Genomic DNA, 27,705 nt, shown 5'->3' on the forward strand with positions numbered 1-27,705 from the left:
GAAATGTTATGTCTGTGAAGGGATTGTATGCCCCATCAGTCTTACTCTTTCAAGAACAAGTTATGAATCAAACCAGATATACTAATTTTTCTTCTGACCAAAATCATAAGAGGAAGCCATGTACAGTATAAGACCTTCTCAGGTATTAGACATAAACTGTTACCAGACTAAACAGGATTGTCCCTCCATCACATTTCCTCCCCAGTACACAGAACTGATCTATCTCAATAGATCCTGCAAACAATACTGGAGCAAGAATAAGTTAGTGATTTATGACACCACATTAAAATTCTGAAGTGTAATGAGATACCCTGTTAGGATTTCTGAAAACACATCTCCCTCAGCCTCTTGCAGCTGGCAAAGAAATCTAAGTGTGGATATCCTTTGTACTTGAAGCTCAAGGCAATTAGCCTTTCAATTTGGCTGGCTAATTTACTTTTAAACAGAGTTGTGCTTTCAGAGGAGCTACAAAGAAGTATTATATATAGTACAGTGCTGTAGGTGAGAATGTGCAAATCTTTACTCAAAGGAAATAAGCTTTGGTTATCCTAATGAATTAGTGATGGTTACATGATGCATTCTTTTCCTGAGTGCTGGTCTAAACTTTTGCAATGCCCATTCCTAATTAGTTCATACTTCAAAGAACCACTGTGCTGGAAATGTAATTAGACTGCCTTTCCTCTGTGGATCTGTGCCAGGTAAGCAAAAAAGAAAACGTATTTTAACAACTTACATATGGGCAAAGAGAATTTTCTCCCTTAGCTTTTGGAAATAATCAAATGAGCTGCTGAAGACATGGGAATAAAAACCAAAATTAACTGGCTTTCTGTATTGTTACATTTCCAAATGGTTCATTCAGACAGCTGGGAGAAGCAGGGAGAGAGAGAGACACAGGACCCAGCCTTGTTTTGTAGTCCTCTTGATCATCTCCAATGGAGAAAAACTATCTCTGCACTGAACTAGGAAGCCTGCATGCATGCCTCAAGAGCTGTGGCCTCACACTGAGCAGCTATGATTCCCTACTTCCTCATCTCTCCACAAAACATTTACACGCATCTCATCTCCCAAAAGAAAAAAACCCAATGCCAAAAAATACACAAACCAGCTTTGAATACCTCCAGAGCATTATTTAAAAATTTACTAGAGCTGTTTTTTACGAGTCTCATGACCTTTATTGTATTTTTAGAGAGTATTTCCCAAACACAGATAAACTATCAAGAGGCATATGGTTTGCACCATCTGGGCAACAAGTTCTTTTGGGATACTGTGGTGAACAGCATATGCATAGTGCCTTGTGCACAGTATCCTACAGAGTTAAAAAAAGCACTAGAGACTCTTTTGAAGCCAGCCTTGAAAAATCCCCCATATGTTTAAGGGACCTGTTTGGTTTCTGAAGATGTGTTCCTCTTTCTTTCAATACAAACCCAAACAGAGAACTGCCATGTTTAATCCTCATCTTGTTCTGAAATTCCTCAAGGAGACATCATATTCTGCAACATGTCCACCTGTCAAACTATTTATTACCCACCCATCCATACCTGGTCAACTCTTGGCTATGTATTTCATCTCTGCTTTCAAAATACATGGCATGTTTTCATTCAAAGTTACAGTAAAAATTGGATGGTTCAAAAAAGTAAACACTTTTTTATTTCTTAAGACAGATAAAGAATAATCAATTGGTCACAGTACACAGACCAAACTGGGCTAAGTAATTTTTTAGCTTTAATTTTGATGCTAGTTTATCAATAAAAAGAGGAATAGAAACTCAGCTTGCTTTCATTGTGCATGAAAACTTTTGAATGGTAACAAATGGCAGACAGCCTCTTCACTAACACATTTTAGAGCATTTAACATTTGAAGGAGATTCTCTTCAAACTATAAAAACAGATGGTTGTTTCACAACACAAACATTAGCTGTTCAGCACAAGGTAATTCAGAAAACTGGAAGCATTCAAGTAGCTAGTGTTTTGCTTTGCTTTACTGCCTTGAAATTGTCCATGTTAAGGAAACTGAAAAGTGACTTGCTGCACTAGACTGTGAGCTCAGCTAAACTGGAGCAAATGAAATGACTCTCACTGAGGTTATCAGTGACTGCTGTTGCTTGAGCCAATATCTGCAGTTAGCTCTAATTGTAAGGTTGATCCTTTCCTCTGTAGCACCCATACTTACAGATTTCTGGCACTCTTAGCATTAACACAAATCTATTTACACATCAGTTTATTTGCCAAAGAGATGTATCCTCATCTGACATAACACATCCGACTGCTGCCAAGCAGGCTACCCAAGTTTGGAGTCCAGACAGATATCCTGGATTATGCTTCAAGACAAACAGATAGTTCTACAGAATTACCATAATACCATTTTGCTTGATGAACCATTTGACAAGTTGCTGCCTTCTAATCAGCAGTCTGTCATTAAACCACAGCTTACCTTCAGATAACTCGCACTCTAAGCAATCTTAGCTAATTACAGAAGAATATTTAGCTGCCCAAATTGTCCAACACATGGTTTAGATGTCATTTTAGACATTGCCCTCCCCTACCACATGCAGAAAATTATCAGAGAGAGTAGAGTTGGCTACTCAGCTCCCTTAACTTTCTCTATAACATTTTTTTAACAAATCCTTATAATGATCCCGATATCCACAGTGTCATCCCTGGTATGAGGGCTGCAACAATTCCATCAGGTACCCCAGAGTCCAGTCTGTCTTTTAGAGTCCTCACAAAAAAAAAAAAAAAGTCCATTTCATACCAGCCATCATGTATCTGATCCTATTTAAATCCTATTTCATACGGGAACTCCAGTTTCATATTAAAGACCTAAATCCCAAGTATACCATATCTGTAAAGCAACACCCAGGAAGAACAAAAAACCAAATCACAAAAATAGAGAGACTTATATTAGCTCTTTCTTGGATATGGGAAGGATTAAAATGTTAAACATGCCCAAATGCCAAACACAGGGAAAAAAGAAAAAAGAACAAAGAAAGGAAAAAATCAAAATAAAAAAATAAAATAGGATACCTTAATAGATTGAACACAAAAATTACAAGTTATTTTAATAGCAAACCCTTGATTTTAAAAAACTAAAATTTTTCCAAGTAGAAATTAGCCAAGTGAGTTTTCTTATGCATATTTTCAATTTTGCCCATTTTCATAATCTGCTTTCTTGAGACCAGGGAACTGTATTATCAGTTGCAAATTTAATAAATAAATTGAACGATAGTGCCTCTAAAAATTTTCTACAAAGTTGCTAGGTTAAGATTTTTACTTGTAACTTTCAAAGCATTGGATCCAAGTCTATTTAAATCAAAGGACTCCTTGTATTTATCCCTAGTAAAATACTGACTAACACAACATTAATTAAATATATCTCCATCAGATTTTACAGCTTGGAAGAGATAAACACAAACCTATAAAGGGAAAATCCTGTAGAGTTTCAACCTGTGTTCAGGTTGAATTATTTCTGTGTTCAATAACAAAAGGACCACAGAAAATAGGGTTTTTTTAAACAACACATTATTTTTATACATTTAAGAAGCTTAAGAGAACATAAAGCCAACTGCAAAACACACGGGTTTTAATTATTTAGACAATTGATTCAAGATGTAAGGTACTTCTAGTGAAGCAACTATTTTATTTATAAAAACAGTTGTCCGTGGCATAAACTTGCAAAAATAAAGATGAAAACCTGCTGACATAATCTGAGGTTCCCACAGGGTATTTGCACCTGGCTGTTACTTTATCTTGCTTGAGCACAATAACATTTGAAGAGTAAATCAATCTTTGGTCTCAAGAAGTAAAAAGAATTTCCTACCTTCTTAAAAATATCAAGAATTCATCTCAGCACAAAAGCAAGCCACAACAGAAAGTCAGGCCTCATAGATGGCTGTCTTCTCCTTAAGTCTGACAATGCTAGGAGCTGAATAGAAGTTGTGCTGGAAATCATTAATTCAGGATAAAGTCCGGTAATGCTGTGAAAGCACTCTTGGACACTTTGATGATTGTGTGAAAATAATAGCTGGGCATGAACAAAGAACACACCACATTCAGGGAAAAAATGTGAGATTGAGATCTGTCAGCTTGATTGGAAGCCCTAAGAGCACAAAGAACAGAAAACTGCAACCATGATCAGAGGCAGTGGATGTCAATCCTAAAGTGCTCCTGAAAAGATGGTCCCAGATTAGTCATCATGTATAAGGTACTGTCAAAGTCCGTGTAAACAGCTGATTCCCTTTTGGAACTGAAAAAATATCAAAACCAATGTTGCTTTATTGTATAGAGGGACATCACATCTTCTTTATCTTATTAATTACTTAAGCTTTATGATCAAGTTATAAGAATATTACCCAGCTCGTAGTGACAGACAATAAAAATAGTGGATCACCTAGTCTGAAGCCACCTGCAGGCAGGCCAGGTTAAAGTTAGCACTGACCTGAACCTAACCTTTTGCTTCTCTTTTCCCTGTTTAAAGGAACAAAAACTGACTGTGTTTTGTGCTAACACTGAACTTGGAGAGATGTCTGGTGAAGCTGAAGATACAGCCACTCCCTTATTCCTCCTTCTTATGCACAGATCTCTCTTAAACTAGAGCTGCCAGTCACCTCAGGCTTTAAGTGACTGTTGCTTGCAAATTCCATCCTGAATACCTTATTCCACTCTAAAAAACATGTCTCCATTCATAAAAAAGAAGAGCCAGCCTTTTACTAGTTTTGCTGATCCAGAAACAGGACATGCATGCGCTTCCATGCTGTAAATAATCCACTCTGCTATCCCCTCAAGTAAGAGCCATGAGAAGGACTGCATTTGCTCATACAAATTTAGCAGACACTCCTCATTTCCAGCCAGTGAAACCATATAATTGCTTTAATCTCATCTGGTTTTATAAACTTTTGGACCCGAATTCTTACATTTTAATCTGAAGGTAGTACCTAAATTAAGAGTTCATGTGGCAGATTGTTTGGGTTTCTTCCTTTTTGTTATTCAATTTGTATAAAGTCAGTATACCACTTGCATATCATATTTAATAGTCAAAAATACATGAAGACACTCAGGCAATATATTGCTCTACCACAAAACCTTTACACCAAAGGTCCAATGGCGATTCCAGAACCACTGAATTGCATAAACTTGTCCCAGCACATGTCACAGTTGAGAGGGCCACAATACACAGAGTACCACCATACAATTTCAGAAGCCTTTAAGCATTCCCCCCAAACAGAGTAACACCATACCACATCAGAAGGCTCCAGATATCTGCCCATACAGAGGACCATCATGTCACTTCAGAAGGCTTCAAGCATCTGCTCTTTCTTGCTCTTTTGACCAACCTTTTATACCCTCATGGCTCATGCCCTGCACCTGTGTGCCCCTCATGGCTCATGCCCTGCACCTGTGTGCCCCTCATGGCTCATGCCCTGCACCTGTGTGCCCCTCATGGCTCATGCCCTGCACCTGTGTGCCCTCTGCTCCCTGTGGTGGTTGGTCAGTGCCCCTGGGCACTCCCTGGCTCGTTGCCTCCAATGCTGCTCACCTGTCCTGCACAGCTGCACCCATTGGGGATGAGGCTCCCACAGCCCCACTCCCAATCACCACAAACTGTGTAGCTGCATAAATTTTTAAGCCCTGCACTCCTGTATATATTCTACACCAAGTATTCAGGAGGCACTGAAAAAAATAAGTCAAGTCAGCTATTTGAATTGCTAAAGTAGAGGTCACTTCCTTAAAGTGTTTCAAAGAGCTCTGCAAACTCCAAATAAAGAAGGGCATGGACCTGCTGGAGAAAGTCCACAGGAGATGGATTAGAAGACTGAAGCTTTACTGTCTAAAATATTCTACATAAATTACAAGCAGCCCCTCCAAAATACCAGCTCTAAATAACATTTCTCAAAGCACTTCTCTTCAGGATGGAGCTTAGTGCATAGAGCCAGGAACAGAGAAGATGAGGCAAGCGGCCTGTGGATCTCCTCATAGTTCAGATGTCTGTGTGTGCATCTTGCCCAGAGGACAAGGTAAAATGGGAGTAGAGTGTGGAGAGTGAGACAGAGGTACAGTGGAACTGATAAAGGAGTCTGATATCTCTGGCCTAATCAAGCAGAAGCCATCATGACACAGATAACTGCTCCTTGGTGTAGAAGTGACCAAAAAATAGGTTGTGAAATTTTGTAATGATTACCAGGTAACTGATGTCATGAAGAATGTGTAACCAATGAGAAATTGTTATCAAAAACATAATCCTGTATAAACTCTCCATATTCTCAATAAAATTGGCTTCTGATCCAGCCGAGTCGTCCCCATCTCTCGTTTCCCATAGTAGAGGAGGGCCAGAAGATGTGCATTTCCATTCCTGCATCTGGGACAAACCTATGGAGTGTTTTTTGCAAGCAATTTCACACCTTTTTTTCTAAACTGTCCCCTCCGTTTCCCCACCAACTCAGAGTACACTGTGGAAGCAAGGGCACATTTCATACCATGCATTTGTGCTCACTATCAGCATTGGTTATGATGTAGGCATCTAAATAATACTGCTGACACAGTACCAAAGAGTATACAATTTTTCGCACAAAAGCAGTGACAAAGAAAGGTCTGTCAAGATAAGAGCCATTCAAGTTTGCCATCAAAATGAACAAATTATGGAAGATTCAACTTACACCCACCCATATTCCAGAGATGAACCCAAGGCACACAATTCATCTTTTGCTGATGACTGCACAAAGTGTGCTTCTCACGGAGGTGACTGCATACCAACTGCCACGTTAACAAGCAGTGTCTTCCTTCAGACATTTACAAACATCAGAATGCTTATTCATGACAGTCCCACATATCATCTGCCGTCCCAGATGGTGACTGGTGGGATGCTGATTTTGTCCTAAGGCAGTTACCACCCACCAAGATAGTATATGCAGGGCTAAATAAAAAGCATGTGCCATCTGCCGTCAAGTTCAGGAGATTTGTTGAGACGTACTAGATTAGTTGAAGTTTATTTTAGATCAGACAAATCAGGAGGTTATAGCTTTCTAACTGCCCAATAAAATAAGAGGAAGTTGCACTGTAGAGGATACACAGTACATTAAGAACAAGTTACAAAGTTCTGCTGGTTCCACCTACCGACCTGGGAGCAGCTGAGGATTCTCGCTGCGATCAGTGGCAAAAGGCACATATGGCCCTCAAGTTCAGAGGGAACCTGAGACCAAGAAGCAATTCTGCAGAACTAACAGTTCTCCTTGGCCTGAAAAAAATTTTAGGAATTTTCTTTCTTGCCATCAGGATGTTTTTTCTGCCTCCTTTTCTTGTGATCATTTACAAAATGATGCTGTTATCATTTTGATTGCTGGTCCTCCATCAGTTCTCGCCCAGTTCCAGTTTTTTTCCTACCCTCTCTGTAGTCTTCTCCTCCTGCCCATGCACTGACATATTATATAAACACAGAAGAAAAGACTATTAAAAAGCAGAACTAGTATGATATCTTCTGCCTGCTTCACAACCAGCATAAACTCACTTCATGTGTCATATCCATTTATAGATGGTTAATAGAAAATACAGCCATTTCCCCCATAGCAATTATTAGGAACTCAAGATAGATAAAATAATTCTATGCATTCTTTTTAAGTTATCTAATTTAATTTCTTTGTGTACATTGATAAATATCTAAAGCAAGCAGAGAAAGTAGAAAAATACATCCACAGAAGCATTTTTCCAATCTTTGTAAATCACCAGGTACATGAAAAGCTTTCTCAGGCAGTGAATCAACCCTTGCACAAATATAAAGGTTCCATCACTGTCTGCTTGGATGAAAAAAAAAAAAAACAACATTGTTTAAGCTGAACCTTTAAGAAGTAAAATTTCAAAATATGGACAAAGTGCCTTTAAATCACTAACATGAGAAGAACAGGACACAAATGAGAGAGATCATGAAGGCCTGTGCTGCACAGTAACGGGGGAGAGGGGCTGCAAAGGTGTCTGCAGGGGCCCTACACTGTCCCCAGCACCACAGCCCTCACGGTTGCACCTGCAGAGATCCTCCAGAGGCCCAGACAAATGCCCCAGGAAGCTTCCTCCAGCCCAGCACAAGTGCATCACCTCCCCCAGCATTCAGACCATGAAGGGCAGAGGAACAGAATACATCAGCCAACTGCAAATGACAGCTCAGCTCCTGAGAAAAAGCAGGAACTATATAAGACAAAAAAAAAAATCTGGAAACTACAGGACATTCAGCTAGAGGCAATGAGGTGCAACAAGGTGTTTTTTCTAAGCTCCTTAAGCATGTTGGCTTACCCTCCTTCAAATGAGTGTTTGTAGAACTGTCAGCTCTTTTAAATCACCCCAGACTGCTTCCTCTACCGCAGAGTTCACTAATCCACACATCCTAGTGCAGCTCTCTGCAGAACACGACTTTATCAAATGGCCAGGTAGTCATGAATGCATTTAAAACTCAATACCAGTTATTTAAGACAAAAAGACCTATCATCAAATTATACAAGTCACAGTCAGTCTTGTGCTGCCATCCTGCATAGAACACAGGGCTGGCACCTGCTCAGGGATATAAACATCATTCCACCTGTCATTTTACAGCTATCTATTTGAAGTCTTCACAGAAATTCATGCATACTCCTCCCCTAAAAAGTTTAAAAAGTCATTTTACAAAGGGATAAACTTCTGATGATGGCAGTCACACATAAAACTGGCCATTAATCTCCTCTGAATAAATATAAACCCCAGGAAGACGAAAGCATGAGCAGAATATATATTTTTTACACTAGAAAATGCTGAGGTGCACAACAAGAAGCTTTTACTTAAGCATTTTCAGCTCAAGTTATCTTTCAGAAGCCCATTTTATTCTCAGGAGAAATTTCTCTCCAGTCATTCACTTTTCAAAGCCCTCTGCAACTTTAAGATTGCAGTAAAGCTGACTTTTATGCCTCATTTCAGGCATAGCTCTCTCCCTTGTCCAAGCTGTCACATTCCCTGGAGACATTTGGTAGTTTTAAATTTCCTCAACATTTTTGAATAAGGAAATTTTTTAAAACCCATTTTTTTTTTTTCAATGTGCAGACATTTGACTTTGTAACATGAAACATCCTTACGATAAAAAATTCTGTTATTAAATCCTCCAATTAATGAAGATCTTTCTCTCTCACACTGGTTTACCGAGCTGATCTATGCTCAAGTTGTCCTTTTCTGAATAGCTGATAACAGCACACAGTTTGTGTTAAAGACAGCTTTAAACACACTTACTGCCTTAAAAGACCCAGCAGGTTGAATATGCATCCTGTGTCAACATCACAAGCATGAGGTTTTGGAACATGAAACATTTGGAGAGGGTCACTTAGTAAAATCAGTTATCAATCTGATGCCACCTCTGCTTATGACACTCCACTCACAAATTCAGGACAGCTAGCTCTCAGAATTATATCTTGCAGTATTAGGCATTTTTCTTAAGCCTGGGTCATGCAGTCATAAAATTCCCCAGGAACTCTAGCTTTTTAAATATCCTTCTAATCCTGGCAGAGCTGACTGAAAACATGAACCCTACAGGCTCAAAAACTAGAAGGGAATTAAAGAGAAACCAATTTCAATTTTCTTCTAGATCTGAGATGATTTTTGAATGTTCAGAGCTGCTAATGTTTAGGCAGCAGCATTTATCTTCTCTCAGCCGTGCACTTGATCAGGGTCTGGACTGCTGTTATGCTTTATCACCATAAGAAATATAAGACTTAAAAAACAAAACCCAAGAAAACCCCAAACCAAAATTCTAATTCTTATTTACTTCCTCCACGACAAACCCTGAACAATCAGGCATGTATTTGGTTATACAGCCCAGGCACTGATTTGGGGTCAACCCTGGCTGATTGTTCAAATGACTTTAAACTGAAAGAGGGTAGTTTAGGTTATAACTAATCTAAACTACTTCACTATGAGGGTGGTGAGGCCCAGGCACAGGTTGCCCAGAGGATCTGTGGATGCCCTGTCCCTGGAAGTGTTCAAGGCCAGGTTGGATGGGGCTCTGAGCATTTTCATCTGGGGGAAGGTGTCCCTTTATCCACAGCAGGGAGTTGGAACTAGATGACCTTTAAGGTCCCTTCCAATCCAAAACATTCCATGATAATAGAATTTCTTTATTTTCCAAGACTAAGGAAGTCTCTCCATAGCAAAACAGGATCTCCTTTTCCCTGGCCAGAACTCTTCTCTGCTACCATGTCAGTGTGAAATCATCACAAGCATTAATTAAATCAGTTTCCTGAACTCCAGAGGGACACTCATCAGTTTTGCAACTGCAGCATTAATGCTCCCTTATCCTGAAAAGCAGGAAGGTTAGGAATCACTAGTTCATTTTACAAAATGCTTCTAAACAATATACAAATCAAATTTTTATTTAATTATGCTTCATTAGGTATGGCAATTAAGTGAGAGTCCACAGCTATTGTAATTAATTCAGCTTATGCAAAATGGCTAATTCAATCATTAGGCCAAATTGTCAGTTAAATGCCACATTATTAGTTTTAAGTATTTGTCAGTTCTTAGCTAACAAATGAATGAAGAAAGCCCAGCTCAGCTGTCAGCAGAAACAGACTCATCTGCCCTAGCAGTAGCTTTCCTCTAGGAATGCAACTAGAGTTCAGAGACATCCCAACATATCCTTACAAAGGAATGGATATTAAGGACTTAGCTTCTTTACCAGGCAGCTTTCCTGACTGCATTTGGAATTATAGTGTGAATCCAAAGGAAGAGTTCCATACCTACTCACACCATTTATAGCATTAGGCATGAAAAGGACAAAACATGACTTGGGTACTAATGACTCCATTTTCTCTCTCTAAACAACCTGTAGGGACAGTACACAGGCTGACCTAATGCTTGCTCCTGGCATATCTAGATTATCTAAATAAATCCTGAATAACAATAGAGGAATGTTTTTATCACACACATTTTTAAAATACAATGACAGACAAGATGAAACAGTATATTTCTGAAGAACTTTAACAATTTTTCATGTTTCTGTCTATTTAGACTGTAAACAATATTAAGTACCACTTCATCTGGTCTCCTTGTTGACCTTGTAAAAGCAAATAGACAGATGGACCAGGAAAACCACAAAGTTAAATTACTTTCTTTTTGAAGACATTCATCTGATTCCTTTAATGAACATTTCAGGGCAAGCACAATTTGAGGGGAAAACTTGAGAGAATATGAAACTTTCCCACACCAAAGTTCTTATTGCAACAACAACCCAAAAAAGGCAGTATTGCCCCAACACTGAAGTCCTTAATAAATAGAGTCTACCTATATTTTTCATTTCTCATCCTAAACAATGTTACATTGTGGTCCTAAACAGCTGCCATTTCTCATTTTTAGGATATCATAATGTCGTTTTTATACACTTTCAATTTTTAAATTACATACAGACACTCTGAAATAAATAAAACTCCACAAATTCACAAGATTTATTATCATTGATAAGCATTAGGCATTAACATCAGTAAGCATTCTGGAAATAAGTTCATATGGAATACCAGTTTGCCTTTTTTTTAATAACATTAACTAGATTTCATACTATGTTCATAAAAGACATTAAAAAAAGGACATCATAAACCAAGTCACCCTAACAATTTACCCCAGCATATTACAGAACACTGAAATAAAAACCCTGCAATTTCTCCAACACAAAATGCAAAAAATCATAATGAACTTACAGAAAGTAGAAGACAAATCTAATCTAAGAAAGCTGTGTGAAATAGCTATATTCTATACAGGAAAAACAAGTAATTTTTCAAAGTAATTGTTGTGGAAGAGAAATAGGAACAAATAAATCAGTGTCCTAAAACTCTGTCAGTGAGTGAACTCATTTGGGAACTACAGCTGTTGCGCTTTAGAGATTTGGATTAAAATCCATCATTATCTTTCAGTTAATACTCTTTCATCGACCAATCAGCAGTCATATGGTGTTTACCAACCCTGGTCACTTAACCCACTTGAATGGCCTTTGTGCTATAATTTGTACTTCAATACAATCAGATTACTTCTAATCTAAATGATTTGTGTCCTTTATGGGACAGATAAACACTAATCCCAAGGTTCCTAAAACACAGCAAGCCTAAACAGGGCCAGTATGGCATCCATTATTTGCCATTTTAATACAATATTTCATTCAAGCTGAGAAACACTTGATTTGATCATACTGACCCTGCCTTTTAGATTCTCATTTCAAATTTCTTATACAAAAAAAGAAGATAGATTCATTAGCAAACACTACCGCTCACAAGATCAGCAGCAAAATAATCACTATTCCAATATATAGACACTGCATTTTGATCACATTATTTCACAGAAAAAGTAATTATTTTTTAAAAGAGAAACATTTTGAAACTAATTTTTCAGTAACGAGTTACATGTTCAGTAATGGCTCACAGTCCCTGGGTATCAATTTTAAAAGTCTGCCTCCTCAGAATGGTTTTCCAAATATTCACTAGGTAAAGTGTCCTTAATCATTCCTGTTCTTCAGTTAATCTTGAGTGACACTTGGAAGCAGCTGTGCTCCAGGGCAAGTCTAGCATCTAATTACATTTAGCAGTAATATGCTTAGGCTCTGAACTCACAAATGCTTCTGCACAGGTGTATCCGTGACCATGTCCCTAGAAAAGGAGGGATCCACACATGCAACTGTAGATGCATGACTGGAGCCCAGTCAAATGTATTTGTACCTCTCAAAACGCCAGAGTTGGGAATAAAAACAGTTGAATAGTTCAGTAATAACCTCATGGTGACAGCAAGTATGCAAACAGCTTTGTACATAAAGGTATTATAATCACATATTTACCAACATACATATTTCTCACTGAGAAAAATGCTAACTCCATAGAAAACATACCACTGTGTAAAATAGAACTGATCATATTCAAAGTTACACCAGGAAAACTCAGAATTGGATAAAACATTGACAGAGAAAAATTAAGGAGCTGGATTATCTTAATAGCATTTGTAGCTATTAACTTACACAAATATAAATGTGTTTACTTAAAATACCTCAACACAGGTGCTTGTATTTCATATTAAGTAAAACTTTCTAGTTTAGGTCATTAACAAGGCAAAAGTTCACTTTGTCATGGTGCCCTCATTCACAGGCAGTGCTGCTCTCAGTAGGTGACCTCAGCCTACCTTGCAGTGATGAGTGAGCTCACAAACACACACAGAGAATCAGGAACCACCACCAAAATCCTGGTTTAAAACAGAGTCACACGCTGACAAAAACGTTTAAAAAGACTCCAGGTTTATTCAGTGAATGCCATGTATACTCCTTACTCTGCTCTGAAAATAGCCCTGTGATGTTCCTTGTACTTTGAGCAAGATCCCCACTACACGTTACAAAACAGCCTCCTTGAAAGGTCCAGCAGAAACCACAGTTTGTTTGAGATTTCCCAGAAGACGCAACAATTTCAAAAGTGATGGGAAAACTTCTATAATTCACTTCTGAAATTATAACCTAACAAACTACCAAATACAGATCTAGCTTTCCAAGAGCAGTAATCTTTGTTTTTCACCAATTTCTCAACCTCTACCAGAAACTCATAAAGTTGCATATTTCCTTGAATATTGTACTTGTGTTTAAGTGCAAACATGAAGTAAGCACAAACTGCAATTGTAAAACAGCAAAGCACACTTTCTCTTTCACTGGCATTTAAATGGACTGTATGAGAGTCCAAAAGCCACATGCAACAATGACTTCCACAGCCCATATGTACAATTACAGCCACTACAAGTGCTTAGAGGAGATTGGAAAGAGTCTGGGAGAATTGTTATTTTTTTCCCTAGATACCTAAAAATTCCTGGACCAGCTGTCCCAAAGAGTGCTGGTTCCAGAAGAGACTGTGAAGTCCAGAAACACTGAAAGAAATTTTATGAATGTGAGAAAGTAACCAGATATTTGAAGGAACTACTTGTAAATTCTACTAATCCTTATTTAATCAATAAACACCTGGCAAAACATTTCTCTGTGAGAACCCCAGGATTTATGTCAGAAGCCATATCTCCCATCATGAGAGGAGGTAATTGTCTTCTTTTACAAACTCAGTAATTCATGTATAAACTGAAAAGGTACCACACAGTTCCAGCAGATTAAGAGCAGCAAGTCCAAACTTCACAAGAGGGGAAAAAAATAAGAAAAGAAAGAGAGAAAGAGGAAGGGAATGAGGAACGGGAGAGGTACTTAGAGGTACTTAGAAAACTCTAAGGGCAAACCCCAGCCTTCAGATGCAAGCCAGGAAAGGTTCCAGCCTTTGTGGGCCCATAGAGATAGGACCACAAGCTAAATAAGGAATGGTCACTTCCTGAAATTCTTAGGAAATGGATACAGATCACAGGAGATTCAGAAATAAATATCTGTTTGCATCAGACACAGGTGCCAGAAACATACCTGTAATGTTACTGTACTCTTGGCAGAAGGTGGTAATTCTTTAACACCATAAAACAAAAAAAAAAGGCTTCATTCTGCTCCTGTATTTCAGAGGGTTCCCCATAGTAATTACTGAAAGCTGCTGCCCCAATAGAAACCAAATTGTTCCTGGAGATCCAAAGAAGGCTGAAGCCAGATCATTTCTCTGATATCCTGATTCTTTCCTCCCTTCCATTGGAGAAGCCAAGCTTAGACCACTTGAACTAATAAGAATCCAGAATTAACTGATTTGAATATACAGTACTGGAATTAAGAAAATCAGAGCCGCTATATCAAAGTTGCTGTAAAGACAAATACGTGAAACTAACAGAAGCACAACTAGAGAAACCTACAATGTAAGAGTAATACTGCAAAAATCACCTCTTTCTTCTAAAAACTTATTTGTATGGTCAAAGTAGCCATTGGAAAACACCTCCCCAGATTTCCTTTGCTAAGAAAAGCAAAGTTGGCCACTAAGGGTTTTACAGTCCATTACTGAAATTATATCACACTGAAACACTGTTTCTCTAGGATCAGGAAAAAGTTAGATTCTAGATGTTTCAAACAGCTGCACTAAACTCAGTTTGAGCAAGAAAGATTACATCTGCATTTCTTGCTTTACCTGCTATTTTTATGCTTTATGCAAGAGCCACATTCCCTCCTCACGCTAATGAATTGTGTATGTGACAGGGAGGCAAACAGCTGAAGTCACAGCAACGCGGACTGTTACATCCCTGCCTTACAAATGGGGAGATGCTCACAGCTTCCTCCTCTGCAGCACAACCATTCCCCTTCCTCCAGGAAACCATTAAGCAGCTAGAGGTGGGAACCCACTGCAGCTTGCTGCTTCATTAAGTCATATATCCTTTTTACATTGGAGTCATGAAGCTATAAATCATGAGACAGAATGAGAGCTAATTAAAGAGTCAGCTAAGCATAAAATTCTGCATTGTTGCATATCAGACAACTCCAAAATTGGCCATACTTGGTATAATATATTGTAAAATATTAAAAGATGTTTCCAGCAGATAGTTATTTTCTAAGAACTGAGCACTACTACCTGAAAAAACATCAATATTTCATTTCCTAGCAGGACAGCCCCATGAAACCCTGACTCACCTTTTTTTTCCTTTTTAATAACAGATCATTCTGCCTTGTACTGCAGTGCAGTCTTGTATACAGTCTTTAAACTTACTTAACTCCTTTTCTAATTAGTATCAACTTCTGATATGCTTCTGAAGACAGAAATTCACAACCCTGGAAATCTCTACCTACACTAGTTACAAATGTATCTAAATCTAGCCCTTAAACTTCAGTGCAAACACTCCAGGCTATTTACAGAATTCCTTTACTAATAAGGCAATACTCATTTGAGAAAAAAAAATTAAAAATCTGTTTCCTGATACCAGATTTCTCAGTCAATGCAATCATGTCAGAAAAGCTCTTACTTGGAGGGACAGAGGTAAATCTGATGCAGAGATGTCAAGTGAAATATATACCTCACAACCCAAGAGGGCTTTTAAGTATGCATAATATTACTCTGACACCTGGAGCCTCCATTTGTAGGTGAGAAACTTTTTACACCAAGCCCATATGAAAGCAGAGCTCAAGAATGATCCTGTAATTCCAAGGGCTTTTTCTTTAAAAGATTTTTAATTGAACAGATATATGCAGACCTATGTTCAACTCCTATTCCTTCTTCATCACCTTTTCAGAGATCTAATAATTGTAGCTACTAAAGCAATTCATCAAATGCAAGAGAATGTATCTCAGAGTAATCATTGCCAATATACATTTCTTTAAAAATATACATATTCATCAGTCTCAATGTGTAACTGCAAGGAATAGCCAAGTGCTTATACAGTAATCTTACCCTTCATTTTCCCAACTGTGGTTTCCCTCTAAATACCTTAAAAAGGAAGAACAAATGTTTTTTCACTCTAAATTATACCCAAGTTTGACAAGTGAGCTTTATTTTTAAAGAGCATTCTTCTTTTTTTCTATTAAATAAAAAAGAAAAAGAGGGTGTGTGAATTTTATTTCAGGCTTCACTGACTAGCAAAGGGGCCCAAAATAATTTTCATTTAAAATGGAGTGCCATCCATAGGGTGATTTTTATTTTACTGGGATATTCTAAGAAACTCTGAGTTGCTGGCCACTCTTGAAATCTGCTGCACTAGGTTGCAGTCAGGAAGGGAGGCATGGGTCAAACACACAGGACACATACTAAGCTCAGCAAGCCAACACAGGGATCAAGAAATTAGAAGAGCCAAGAAATAGAGCTGCTGAAAGAAGGACCAAAGACTAAGGCATTGCAGCTGCCTGAGGGAACAGGAAAGAGGCAGGTACAGAGGAAGCTCAGAAGCAACAGGAACCAGCAGGGCTGCTTGCAGTGAGCCCACAAAAGCCACCGCTCACACTTCTGCCACCCGAAAGATCCAAAGCAATCTCAAGTAAGTTTTTAATATTCACTACTAATTCTGAAAAGCATTTGGCAGCACTTTTGAAAAGTGAATTAAGTTCTGCCTATGGCTTTGCCAAAAAACATGAAATACAAATCCTAGTAACAAGCATTTGAGAGAGATTCTGACAATTAAAAAGCAACAGAGCTGGGTTTTACAAACTAGCCCATTTGGAAATTCAACCTGAAATTATCCTTTTAAACAACATAAGGTATTTCTGTGGCCCAGAGCCACTAATTCAAGCTTATAAGAAATTTAAAAATAAATCAGCTGTTTTCAACAAGTCATTGACATGAAAGGAATTTGAGGGTTCTCACAAGATGGAAGAAGCCATACAACAGTAGCAACAATAAATGACAGGAACAGATTCAAGAACATATACGTATAGTAAAAAGATACATAATCAGAAACATCCAAAGCTTTGATTCAGTGTCACACAAAACGTGATCTCCAGCTCTGTAAAAACGTAAGCCACTCCATCCCATTGATATTACAAAGGCATTTACGTGGCAGAACCACACAAAAGCAAACCTGCCAAGCCCCATGCTCAGCATGAAGCATGATGTTGGCTCCTAACCGCCCGTGACAATTCCCATGGTTATCAGCAGCACACGGCAAACAGCCCTGCGATAACCGTGTGAGGCAGGAAGCAGCCGTGGGGCTGCACCCAGAGATGGCAAACCCCACAGCCCCTGCCAGCCACGGGCTCCCTGCAGCCCGTCTGCCTCCCGGGGCTGGGGTTTAACGCCAGCGCGCTTCCTCCATCGGTAAACACTCGCCAAGCCAGGTCAGTGTAAATCTTCCCCTCTGAACAACAAGGAAGTTCTATCCTTGCTCAAGATCTAGGTGTTCAACTTTAAAAATAGTCAGATCATTTCTTGAAAAACTGTGATTCAGAAACTTAATCAATATTCTAATTTACAGTGAAGAAAAAAAAGGTGAAAAGCTTCTGAGAACTGAATAACACATAAGAGAAGGGCATGGGGTTCCTTCAATAGCGTGGTTTTTCCAGATCTTTTACACTGCAAGAACACCCCACCACCAAGTTATATGCAGATATATTGGCTAATGCAAATTCACTGAAATTGGTAAAAACAAGAATTACACCCCACCTGTTTTGTCAGCCTCCCACTGCCCCAACCTACTTGAGTTACATAATAGATTGCAATTATGATGAGGACAATTGAGACTCAACAAATCTACCAAGTTAGCATAGCTGACAATATAACCAAATTATGAAATTGACAACATAATCAGATGTTGACATTACTTCTGTCAAAATCTGTTGTTACTGATCATCAATGCAAATTTCTCTGATGCTGAAATTTGTAAATTTCCATTCTCTCATTTCTTAAGCTGTTTTTGTAACATTCATGAGATCGTGAGACTAATGCACGAGCCAAGGAAAGACAGCAGAGGTTGTTTGAAACGTTTTCTCAAACCTGTTTGAAAGAGGAAGAAAATACCAGTGTAGGGGGCTCTTGCCTAGCCTTCCAGGAATATCACTTGCTCAAGAGCATCTGTCACCTGCCTGCAGTAGAGAAGGGGTCCCCAGGTACAGTAGACTTGGCCTTATTCAAACCTTGTTCAGTAAAAGTCATAGAAACAGAGAATCATTAAGGTTGGAAAAGACCTTCAGGGTCATTGAGTCCAACCTTTGACCAAACATCCCTGTGTCCATTAAACCATAGCACTGAACACCATGGCCAGCTCTTTCTTGAACACTTCCAAGGATGGTGACTGCCACCTCCCTGAGCAGCCCATTCCAGTGCTTAACTACCCTTTCAGTGAAGAAATTCTCCCTGATGTCCAACCTGAACCTCTCCAGGTGCAGCTTGAGGCCATTTCCCCCCATCCTGTCTCTCCTGTTACCTGGGAGAAGAGGCTGACTCCCACCTGGCTACAATCTCCCAACGGGGAGCTGAGAAGAGTGACAAGGTCACCCCTGAGCCTCCTCTTCTCTGAGCTTATTGACCCCAGCTCTCTTTCAGCCAGTCCCCATAGAATTTCTTCTCTAAAGCTTCAGCAGTTTTTAGAAGAATCACTTCCCTGTTTATTTTATATACTTACAGACAACATATATTAATTGTCAGCATTTAATACTATATAGAATAAGACTATAGCACTAAGTATCCCTACCCATATGTGCTTAGTGCTTTCACATTACTCATGGGACTAGGAGTGCCATTAGTCTATTTGAGGTGTCAAACTTGACAATAAGGTTCTGCTGTTTCTGATGTCATATATCTAAAAGAAAGCAAAGTTCTCTGGAGTGGAGTCTGACAATACCTGAGCAAGTACCAGTGAAACACAAAGCACACCAAGCCTAATGCGACTCCACATAGCACAAAATTAATTTCCTCAATCATTTCAGAAGCTCCAGGAGCCAGGCTCTAGTTTTAAAAATTTGAAAAGTACTCACTGATAAAAAACTTCAAGATTTACCGTGATTCCTTAAGGCAGAATAGCTTCTTTTAAAAAGAAACCTAACTAATAGGCTCTTCAAGTTACAAGATCATATTTTTCCTCCCCTCACAGACTGAAGATTAGTCAAGACAATCAAAGTAATGAGAACAGCTACCTCATTAAAAAAACCCAATGTAATTTGCTGCAGAAATTGTAAAAAAAGCAGTTGACTAAAAGTAAAAAAGATTCTTTCATTGTTGAGGCACTTACATGCTGCAGTGCAGAATCTATCTGCAGCCTGGGCTCCACAGAGCTGCTAGAAATGCTTGGCAAGTTGTTTGAATCATTCACTACTAGCACTCAACTTTCCTGGGAGCCCGAGTGGAGAATTCAGGCTTGAGGTTACAGAGTTGCTGTATTAGAGCTCCAGCTCCAAAGGAACATTGCTGATGTTCCTGCTGCTGCTCAGGACAGCAGTTCTGCTGTGAGCACACCCTACATCACCCTGAGGCTGGCACACTAACCACACGACTCAGCCCAGACATTGACATTGCTGAGGATCCCTCTCTGTGCTCAAGTTTCCCCTTATGTCAGGAGAATGCTCTTTTATTTCTATCATGGATGTGTAGCAAAGATTTTTAAAATTTCTTTTACTATTGTTGAAGCACATATTACCCATGCTGTGCACAAAGTGTGACGAGAAAAAAACAAAAGTTACTCCTGATTATGCCCACTAACAGACTCAAAGGTTGTATTGCATTTCCCAATTCTCACATTCTTAACCTCACAAGTCTTAAACTCTCATAACGCTGTTTGAGGTTTAAAATATTGGTATTCTTATTCTCTGATTAACAAGGGACCAAGATAAGCATCAAAAATGGTACTGACTATGCAGAGATCCCACAATTTACCAAATAAGCATCTGTCTGGCATAGACTGCACCTGCATTGCAGAGAACAGACTGCAGAAACAGACAAAGGCTAAATCTTTTCCATCATTTTTGATGCAGATTCATAAGAGGTTTTCTTAATTGTAGCATATTAAATTATCTCATTTTAACAGAAAGATGAAGTGCACCTAGGCACGCACAGGCATGTGCAATTTCAAGTCAAAGATTCAGCATCCAGTTGTTAGCAGGTGGCCAAAGGAAGAAATTACTTTTTTTGGTCACATGCAGTCATGCAAACAAGGAGATTACATACTCCTCTGCTAGCTTTTATTAGCATTTTCATTATGAAATCCCATTAGGAGGTTCCTGCCTCATCTTTGAAAGTCTTGCTGCACAGGGCAAAGTAAGAACTTTGAGAGTGTTTACTTATTATCTTACCCAAATTCATCTTCTCAGGAATACACCTTGAAAATGAGTCATAATGCTCAAATTTTTCCCTTCCTTAGGAAAATAAGCTTCCCTTTAATCAAAATGATGAGAGACACAATTAGACACTGTCAAGTGTAAACTACTTGACATAAAAATCATATTAAACTTTTTTCCTCATTTTCATTTTCAAGTAGACCATACTAATGTTGCCTGACCCGTCACTGATTCTTAACCTAATTAATCTTCGAAATTGTGTCAAACTATTTTAGGACTAATGACACCTGATAGTTTACTATACCTAAATGGGACGTACTGAGAAGTGTCAAATTAAAATACAATAGCAGGTGTTGTTAAACAAACTCTGCTCCCATATGTTTAGCTGTCTGGTACTTAGACAAGTACATATAGAAAGAACAACCATCATAACCACTTATGTTATAAACTCAGTAGATCTTACAAGTCCAGTAACACTGACAAGTGTTAAAGATTCATTGGAGCACATCCTCTGTTAGGAAGCAGCACTACCTCAGTCCCCACTAAATAGCTCAATTAGGAGCTATGCAGTATGAGACAACACTGGCTGTAGAAATGCAGCAGGTTGACTGCCATGATGTTACAACAGCCTCATAAACTATAAATATACAACGGCTCAGAAAAATAAACAGCAAAACAAAGAAAACTTTCTTTTTGAATTCAGAATATGATTCAAGCTTCACTTCAAGGTAATTTTACTTTGCTCTCTTGACCTGAATGCTGCCATTTCAGTTGCTGTTGTTCAGTGCCTGTAGTAAATAGTTACCCAGTCTTCCTTTACACACAAGGCTTACCTGAGTCTTAGGGATCACTTTCCCTGCCACACAGGTGCAAGTAATGGATACTATAACAGAGCAGACTGGCTTTGAGCCTTGCTTGCAGGAGGAGCCTGTGAGACATCTCAATGTGAATCAGTGTGCTCTAGGAGACAAGATTAACCCACCTCACTGGCAAAATGACTGACTGAGCTGCAGGTGTGCCCCATACTTCCAGCACTGGCATGCCTGCACCAAACAGTTTGCCAGCAGGAAGCAGAGAGCAGTGAAAAACTGCCTGGTCTATTTCAGAATCACAGCATCTCACCAATACCACAGCACATCATCCCATCACACAGAAATTTACCAGGTGTAGAAAACTGTGAACGAAGGTGCATAACTATTCAGGACCTGCTTTCTGCCACAAAGAAAGTGCATTTCACTTACTTGTAAATTAAAACCTATTTAATGCCATTTCTCTGTTCCACACAATCTCACGACATTTTAAAACTTGTGAAACATTTATGATTTTGTTACATATGGCTATGTAATTGAAAAACATGTAGGTATGTAAAGTGAGGTAAAAAGGACTTCAACTGTCTAAAGCTGCTGCTTGTACTCATGTCTAGCTACTGCTCCCTCTTCAATTCCTTATTATAAATATTTATTAACCAAAAAAAGTTGCTGGCAATAAACAAAGTTTTATCGAAGAATTTCTGAGGAGTGAAGCTTTAACAGTGTTTTCCTAACAGGCTAACTTGCTCATAATCAAACAATCATCAATAATGCAAACAGCACAGCTGAAACATGCCCCATTGTGCATTGGCATCACCTGTCATTACAAGAGCTGTCTGGTAGTTCAGCAGCAGCAAATTGTTAAGGTACCAATATTGATAAGCAACAGACTGGGGCTGCACTGATATAGTTAGATTGGTTTACAAGGCTTCTATTTTTACAAGCCTTGGAAGCTCAGGTTGTCTAATGAATTTTTAACATGTCAATTAATATGTTTATAGAAAGCAATGTCAGCTTTAGCTAATATATAAGAAGAATCACAGTTGCACGTAAAATATACAATGGTGTTAAAGCTCTAAGCTTCACGTTTGAGAAACTGAAAAAAATTATTGCACATGATCTGAGGACAGCAATCAGAAAGGAAAAATAAAAATGTGTAAGTTAATGGGCACAATTAATCACTCTGGGAAATATTAGTTTCATGGAATGTGATGTATTGCAGGGCATCAGAAAAAAAGGTTTTATTTGTGGCAAACAGAGTAAGACCCTCACTTCCTAGCACCAAAGATACCTTATGCCAGAACAAATTACCAAGTATTTGGTTATTTTTACCAACATACTACCAATAACATAAATTAGGTGATGCTTTCTTAATACTATTCAGTGCCCTCACTGAAAGTGACTGTGCCAGAATACCAGCTGCTCTTCGGCAGCACTTTCTCCAACAATATACAATGACGTCAAATGACCGCACAATGCAGAGATGATTTTTGCCACAATTACCCTGCTTGCTTTGTGCATTACATAAAGTCAGAAAACATGTCAATTTTGTGAATAAAAAAAATTAAAAATCCTTAGGACACAAGTTTTCAAAAAGTTTTAGATGTTTTGGTTTTAAAACATTGGCCTTTGTTAAATAATGAAAACCATAAACTTCCTATTGTAAGATCATGCATGCTACGTGAAACTGCAGTAAAAAGACAAATTTTACATTTGAAAAGAACCTGTACCTTTTTTGCATGTAAACAAAATAACAACAGGAAACAGCCCTTCAATCAGCATTTGAGCTGCATCTGTAGTTAGGCAAGCAGAGTGTGTGGTGACAATCCAGTAACCCATGCAGCCAGAGGGATGTTACAGTCACATAGGAGTGTGAAGTTCTGTAATTCCTTCAACTCTGTACATTCATCAGCCTGAGGATGTGCAAGGATACCCAAGTGCATTCTATGGATCTGGGGAAATTCCTCCTTTGTTAACTGGGGTATTATGATATTTAACATCTGCCTCTACCTTCCCTGCATCAGAGGTAATTGACGATGACATAAGATACAATATTCACAATTGTATCTTGATGGGTGACATATATTAAGTACTACAATTTTCTGAATGCAATGCAAAAGTTACAGAACCAAAATATGTATCTGCTGCAAGCCGTTATTCAAGGAATTCCAAAGGTCTTAAGGCATATTACAAAGAGCAGAATTTCAGAAAGCAAGCTATTCAGACTGCAAAGTCATCTTTTCTTCCCATTAACTACAGATGACCTGAGCTTTGCAGGGTATTTCAGTACACTAGAGAGCACCTTGCACTCCAGTTCTGTACTCTGTTACATCCCAACACAGCCTAAGGAATGCTTTGAGATTTGAGACTACCACAACTGAACCATATGCTCATTTTGAAAATAGCAGAAATGCCCCCGAATCTCATAAATTCTCAAACTCAGAGAGCAAATATTCTCAAACCACAATCCCTTGTGATAACCTGAAGAGAAAAAACTGCAAGAGCTGTAAAACATCTGTTATGTTTTATGCAGTAATCCTCATTGCTGTTCAAAATCTTAGGACTTCCAGAGCTAATTAACTAACAAGCCTACACTCCTCCAAAAGATTATCTTCCACAAGGCCTTTTGCTGCTTTTACACATACTTATCCCTGAGCAACTGCACTCGAGGAGGAAGATAGCCTCTCTAGTAAAACTTAGCTGAGGAAATCCAAAAGATGAAAAAAAAATGCAAACAGTGAAGAACAGTCAGTTAAGAGAATAAGAGAAACAGGTGCTGGTGTGAGCATATTGATCCCTTGTGAGAGAGTGTGCTGTGCAGAGGGAGCACAGGAGGGATGGGCAGCTCCCATTAGTACAGGAAGAGGCAAGTCAGCACAGTATCTTAACACCTGCTGGTTTTTGTTAATATTTTTAGGTTTAACCAAGCATCTGCTATATAATTCACTGGGAAAAAAAATAAAAAGTAAGACCTTGATAAATGAGTGAAAATGCCCTGTAAACAGGATAGTTTCCTTTCTAAACAAAACAAATTGAAAGCCAAACAATTGAAAAAAACAAAAACAAAACAAAACCAAGAGGTTATTATTAATGTGACCAGTGTCATCACTACTGGTTTATCTTCCACCTTCAGATTTCACACAAGCATGTCAATTCCCATCCACTGGAAAAGGTCTGAGGTACAAAAAACCCACTTGGCATGACCAAACACCAGAAAAAAGTTTGCAACTATAGAGGAATACCCTAGAAACAAAGCAGAAGAAAAACACTGTCCCTCCCCTTAAGCAGTCTACTAACCTGGTGAACTGAAAGGAGTTCAAGATTGAGTAGGAGCAGCAAGATTGCTTCTTTGGAAAAGGAGAAGCAGCATAACCCACTCACAGCAGTCTATTGTCAGCTCTGGGCTACACAGACACCTTTTCCTTGTTTCCAGAACTGCACTAACCAGGCAGAGGGTGGCTGCATCCACTGGAGAGCACAATGCTGCCACGAGAGGCAGAAGCCTTGAAGAAGCTGCTAAATCCAGGAGCCTGGGCATCCCACCGGTATCCTCTCATTGCCTCTTGTTCTGGACCTGCAGCAGCAGCGCTTCACCCACACCTGCTGCAATCACACAGGTGCATCCCAGTGACTTCAGGGTTTTACACTGGGTTTCATGTTACATTTCGTTCCAATAAGAAAACACAGAGGTTCTTGAGAGCAAGAGGATTTCTATGGCATCTCATTTTTATATTTTGTCCAAGGCAGCAATAAAGCAGCAGCAGAGAGTATGGAAATAAAATTGTCATCTTTCTCCTCCCATAACTAGTAGTTAGCTGCAGTTAAATTGGGATTTGAAGATTTATTGAAACTTCTGAGGGCTCACAGTGCCACCCTACTCTAACTTTTATAGATTTCCCAGTCAAGTTTAACAATACGGATCTAATACCAAGCTCACAACCTTTGAAACCCATGAAAAGAGTTCCCAAGTTTGATCAGGAGTCAAAAACAAGAGAAAACAAACCTAAGCCTTCACACATGCATAAATATTCTGACAATTCCTCTGAAACAAGGGCATTTCTTGCCTGTAGCTGCAGAAAATACAATTTTGTACCTAACGCTTCTCTGCATATTTTGAAACAGTGTCACCAGGACATGAATACTTAAAGCATACCATCACCGTCCAGGGGCTTGCGATGCAAAGGACTTACACTCACCACGCGTAATTAGCTCATCAAGGATGACTCCTTCATGCGGGTTAATTCCTCCTTTGCTGAAGAAATTTAACTTTGCCGAAGTCGTCGGGATTTAAAAAAACAAGAAAGCCGAGCAGTGCTCACGCAACTACTTCTTTTTAAAAAGTCACTCGGTGTGCCAGGAAAGCAGCGCTGGGTCCAGCCCCGGAGCCCGGGAGCAGGAGCCCCGCACCTTTCCCACGTAGCAAAAATCGTTACGCAAATCCCAGGCGCTGCCGAAGCCCCTGACCTATTTAGAGACGCGCTTTATCCTCTCGGCAAACAAGCGATGCTGCGGAGCCGCCGCTAAGCCCCGGCAGCGCGCACCCCGCCCGGGCAGGAGGCACCCGGCACCCCGCTACCTGCGGCTCCGGCCGCCAAACTTCGCCCGCCGGCGGCCGCTGGGCGGGCGGGCTGCCCCGGGGCTCCGGCCGCGCGTCCCCGGCTCGCCCCGCGCCGCGACACCGAGCAGGGTCCCCCCCGCGCCGCCCCGCTCACCTCGGCAGCCGCCCGCAGCCAAGGAGGGAGCGGCGCGGCACCGGCGGGCGCCGCAGCCCCGCTCCTGCCGGACCGCGGCGAGCGCGCCGCAACTCCTCCGGAGCGCCGCGGCTCTCCCGAGGCGTCCGTTCTCCTGTGTATCGGTCTGCCTGTTTATCTGTCTGTCCGTGTCTGTCTGTCCGTCCGGGCTCAGGTGGGGCGGGGGCCGGGGTCGGCACGCGGGCGGAGCCTGCGCGCTCGCGCCGGGGGCGGGGCGGCCCCGCACCTGTGGCGGCGGCCGGGCCCTGGATGGGAGCGGGGAAGAGGAATGGAGCGGCGGCCGGGCCCGGGATGGGAGCGGGGAGGAGAGGAATGGAGCGGCCGCCGGGCCCGGGATGGGAGCGGGGAGGAGAGGAATGGAGCGGCCGCCGGGCCCGGGATGGGAGCGGGGAGGAGAGGAATGGAGCGGCGGCCGGGCCCGGGATGGGAGCGGGGAGGAGAGGAATGGAGCGGCCGCCGGGCCCGGGATGGGAGCGGGGAGGAGAGGAATGGAGCGGCCGCCGGGCCCGGGATGGGAGCGGAGCCCCGGAGCCTCCGGCTGAGGCAAGCCGGGCTGGGGGCGTTCTCCGGCAGCCCAGCGGGTCTGCGGGTCCCGGGCGAGCCCAGCGCCGGCCGCGGTCGCTCCAGTGTGCACACTCGGCGTGCCACAGACAGCACAGCCGCGTCCTGGGGGCGACAGCAGAGGAACAATCCCCGAACACCCAGCTGGAACAGCTCCCGCTTTCCTTACTCCTGCAGCTTCTGGTCGTCAGGGGTTGCTCTTCGTTCCCCAAATTCTCACAAACCTGTAGCCAGCCTCCCAGCCCTCTGGTTTTGCCAGCCCGCCTGTCAGGGCTTTAAATGAATAGCCACTACTCCTCAGCTCTGTTCTGTAAAGTGTAAAACTATGTCCTTAGTACAAACATTACACTAGAAAACAGCAGGCTTTGTAAGTAGTTAAGAGAAAAATAATTATGATAATGGTGGGAACATCAAAATCAATGCAAGCTTCAGTACAAGAAAATTTGCAGCATTTCAATAATTTGAGTTAGCTTTTATAGTTCGAGCACTGCTCCTGGAGAATGTGGTTCAAACAGAGGGAATCCTACAGTACTTAATTTGTTATTCTTCTGCAGGAAGGAAAACAAGAACATTTAAGACTGGAGAAAAACTTCTTGCTGAACTTTAGTTTCAGCTTTTGGAGAAGAGCAGTGATTCTTAATACTATTAAGAATTGCATCACACCTTGTTTACAGTTTTATGTTCAATAAGTTCTTTTAGCTCTCAAGACAGGAAATTCTGAGTGTTGGAATTAATCATGCCATAAAAACATGAATATAGCCCTTCTTCTGGTGTTTTACCTACCACGAACTTCTTGCTCACAAAAAAGCTGAACTTTAAAGCAGACCTAACTGTTTTTGAAAGAGTTACTGGTCTCCTACAGAGAGAAAGAGCAGCTGAAAATAGGACACTTTTTTTTCCTCCAGAAGTCCTGAGTTTGTCTGAATCTGTAGCAGCAGAATAGATGGCACAGTAGGAAAAATCCACTACTGAAACTGGGA

At 40.4% G+C, this 27,705-nt stretch overlaps 1 protein-coding gene across 1 annotated transcript in view; it reads right to left on the reverse strand.

Annotated features, from left to right (window-relative positions):
* Positions 1–26,198, reverse strand: part of ZNF385B (zinc finger protein 385B) — a 148,880-nt gene extending 122,682 nt beyond the window's left edge. Inside the window, exon 1 of the mRNA XM_063162244.1 lies at positions 26,126–26,198. The gene's annotated coding sequence lies outside the window, so the exon portion shown is untranslated. The remainder of the gene's footprint in view (positions 1–26,125) is intronic.
* Positions 26,199–27,705: the final 1,507 nt, after the last annotated feature.

This window comes from Melospiza melodia, chromosome 8, assembly GCF_035770615.1.
Source record: "Melospiza melodia melodia isolate bMelMel2 chromosome 8, bMelMel2.pri, whole genome shotgun sequence".
NCBI classification, from domain to species: Eukaryota; Metazoa; Chordata; class Aves; order Passeriformes; family Passerellidae; genus Melospiza; species Melospiza melodia.